The sequence below is a fragment of the Oryctolagus cuniculus genome, chromosome 10 (genome assembly GCF_964237555.1).
Source record: "Oryctolagus cuniculus chromosome 10, mOryCun1.1, whole genome shotgun sequence".
Taxonomy (NCBI): Eukaryota; Metazoa; Chordata; class Mammalia; order Lagomorpha; family Leporidae; genus Oryctolagus; species Oryctolagus cuniculus.
The window spans coordinates 78,376,165-78,379,044 of record NC_091441.1 but is presented as its reverse complement, the minus strand read 5'-3'; the positions used below and the strand labels follow the sequence as shown (position 1 = coordinate 78,379,044).

The 2,880-nt window shown below is 47.5% G+C and overlaps 1 long non-coding RNA gene across 1 annotated transcript; it reads left to right on the top strand.

Annotated features, from left to right (window-relative positions):
- Positions 1 to 273: 273 nt before the first annotated feature.
- Positions 274 to 2,432, top strand: LOC127492416 (uncharacterized). The gene is made up of 3 exons (XR_007921873.2): positions 274 to 1,121; positions 1,355 to 1,792; positions 2,153 to 2,432. It is a non-coding gene; the product is annotated as an uncharacterized lncRNA (long non-coding RNA).
- The last annotated feature ends 448 nt before the right edge of the window (positions 2,433 to 2,880 follow it).

The window sequence follows — 2,880 nt, the reverse complement described above, 5'->3', positions numbered from 1 at the left end:
ACAATCTTGATTTCTGTCTTGAAATACTGAGAGTATCAAGAAACCCCACACTCCTGAACCACACCCATTGGCTGCAGTGAGAAGATGTTGCCCCCAATTAGGTGGGGGGTCTGTTCGCTCTGGGCTCCCTGGAGGGCAAATGGACTTCTCAGCCCTCAAGTTCAGCGTTTCTAAGTCTAGCTGCCCATGTATATTTAATATCTGTATTCCTTACTTTAATGGAGGCTTTAAATGATTTTATTAGCCAGAATTTAGTACCAGAATCTAGGCCAAAGGCAGAACTGCCAGTAGGGCCAGCTTGTTTTATTTAAATTGGTCCTAATCTGCAAACCCATATTGAGAACCTATTTTATGCCTGCTTTCTTCCACAAATCTCCTAATTCTACCACAGAAAAACAAGCCAATTCATAGTGCTAGGACTCTACCCACTACTGTGTGTGTAGGTTATCTGGAGGCACTGACTAGAGATGACAGGCTCAAGTGACCCAGTGATCCCACCGGTACGTCACAAAGTTGTGAATTCTCTCCATGGCAGTGCTGGCAGAAGTAATCCTCCAGGACTAACGGAATAAGATTCCATCCATGTCCAGGGCTATGGGGAACCTGCAGTCTGGAGTCGGATTACGGTCTGGGTCTCCCCGAAATTCACGGGTGGAAATCTTCACCCTCAATGTGGTGGTACTGATGGGCGGAGCCTTTGAGACATGGTCAGATCTTGAACACCGCACCTTTCTAGAGGGCTCAGTCCCTTCACAAAAGAACCACTGCAAGCACCACCCCCAGCCAAGGTTTGCACGCCAAATAAAGCGGCCATAGCCGCCCCAGGATCCTCCGCGCGGCGCAAGATGGCCGCGGGGCTGTTAAATTCCAGGCAAGGCACTTAATGATCCAGGTTTGAGCCAGCGTCACTGCTTTTGCCCTTTACCCAGTGCTTTCACCTCAAAGCTCTTCGAGCACCTCCAGTTTGCCGTACTGGCTGGTCAAAGTGTGGCGACAGACGCGCACGCTCCACGCTCAAGGGGCCGGGCGAACACCAGCCCTAGCTGTGGTTCCGCGGAGGATGAGGAGAAAGCCACACGCAGCCGGTGCTAGAGCAGGGCAGAAGCTGCCTCTCCGCCCTGGTGAGCGCTGGTTCTGGAAACTCGAAGGGCTGGTGTGCTGCGGTCTTGGCTTCTGCTTGCCTTGTCCTTCTCCTCCTGTAGGTCTGGAAGCCAAGGAGTGCACACAGCCATGTTCCCAGTTTATTCTGGGACTTAGAGACTATCCCAGGGCCGGAAATCGAATGGGCACACTTGTACCCTTAGTTCTTGGGAGCCCCGTGTGGTTACCCAATTTCCCTATTTTTTTTCCCCAGGTTATTGAAGGGCAGATAAGACGACTAAAATAGAGAACGGAAAAAAGCCTAAGGGAATCGTATAGCATGCGACAAGCAGCATCCGGATTGCAGCTGAGGCAGAGCACCGTCTCTAGACACCGACCCTGCGGACAGCCTCCAGAACTGTGAGCAGTAGATTTTTGCTGTTTGTAAGTGACCCAATCGAAGGTCTATTGGTTTAGCAGGACTAAGAATGTTCTGTTTGGGATTTCGTTGTTATCTGTGGTTCTTAGTGTCTCGTAATCCTTTCTTGGAAAAATGAATCAAGTCATACGAAAGGACTGCCGCTTAGAGATGCAAAATGTGAATAGTGATCCTTAGTTGAGCGCGGTTTTGCTTTGCTTTGCTTTGCTTTCTCTTATTTTACTCTGATCCGGTCGTTGAAACAGTATGCCCACTTTAAGATATGTGGTGCAGGCCGGCGCCGTGGCTCAATAGGCTAATCCTCCGCCTAGCGGCGCCGGCACACCGGGTTCTAGTCCCGGTCGGGGCGCCGGATTCTGTCCCGGTTGCCCCTCTTCCAGGCCAGCTCTCTGCTATGGCCAGGGAGTGCAGTGGAGGATGGCCCAGGTGCTTGGGCCCTGCACCCCATGGGAGACCAGGAAAAGCACCTGGCTCCTGGCTCCTGCCATCGGATCAGCGCGGTGCGCCGGCTGCAGCGGCGGCCATTGGAGGGTGAACCAACGGCAAAGGAAGACCTTTCTCTCTGTCTCTCTCTCTCACTGTCCACTCTGCCTGTCAAAAAAAAAAAAAAAAAAAAAAAGATATGTGGTGCAGAGAGTGCGTAAGTTTCCAGAAAGTGATGTGTCTGAGGCTACATTTTCAAACTAAAGTCTGAGCACCTGGGACCACCACCACATTTCCTGGGAGCTTGTCAGCAACACAGAATTAGAATCTTGGGCCTACCCAATCAAAATCCTAGAACAAGAAGATCTCCAGTGATTTTATTTCAGAAATCAAGCTTATTAGAGAAACATGGCTAGAAACTGAGTATTAGAAGTGGAAACTTAAGAGCATTGACTTTAAAAATAAAACTTTGGAAAAATACTGAAACAAATGAGATCTGCAGATGTTTTTTGAAATTGGAGGACCCCCTTGCAAAATAGATATCAAAATATTTCATGAACCCACATCTGACAGTAGAGATAACATCCATCTATATTTAAAAAACAGTCAATGGTAACATTTTTGAAATGAGTGTACATTATTAGATCATCTACACAGTTTGGAAAATATTAACGTTTATACGTGTAAGGTTTTTTTTTTTTTTTTTCAGATCTATGAGCAATGCTTACATACATACAGATTGTCACAGCCCTTACAGCAATATCACAACCCACAGATTAGGTGGGAAACACTGATCTCAAAAAATAATGATTGTTGTTATGGGATTTATTTCTTGTGTAAAAGATCTAGAACAGCTGAAGAGGCACTGTGGTCATTTGGAGCTATATAATCCTTTGCTATGGAGGGCTGTCCACAACATTACAGGGTATTTGCCAGAT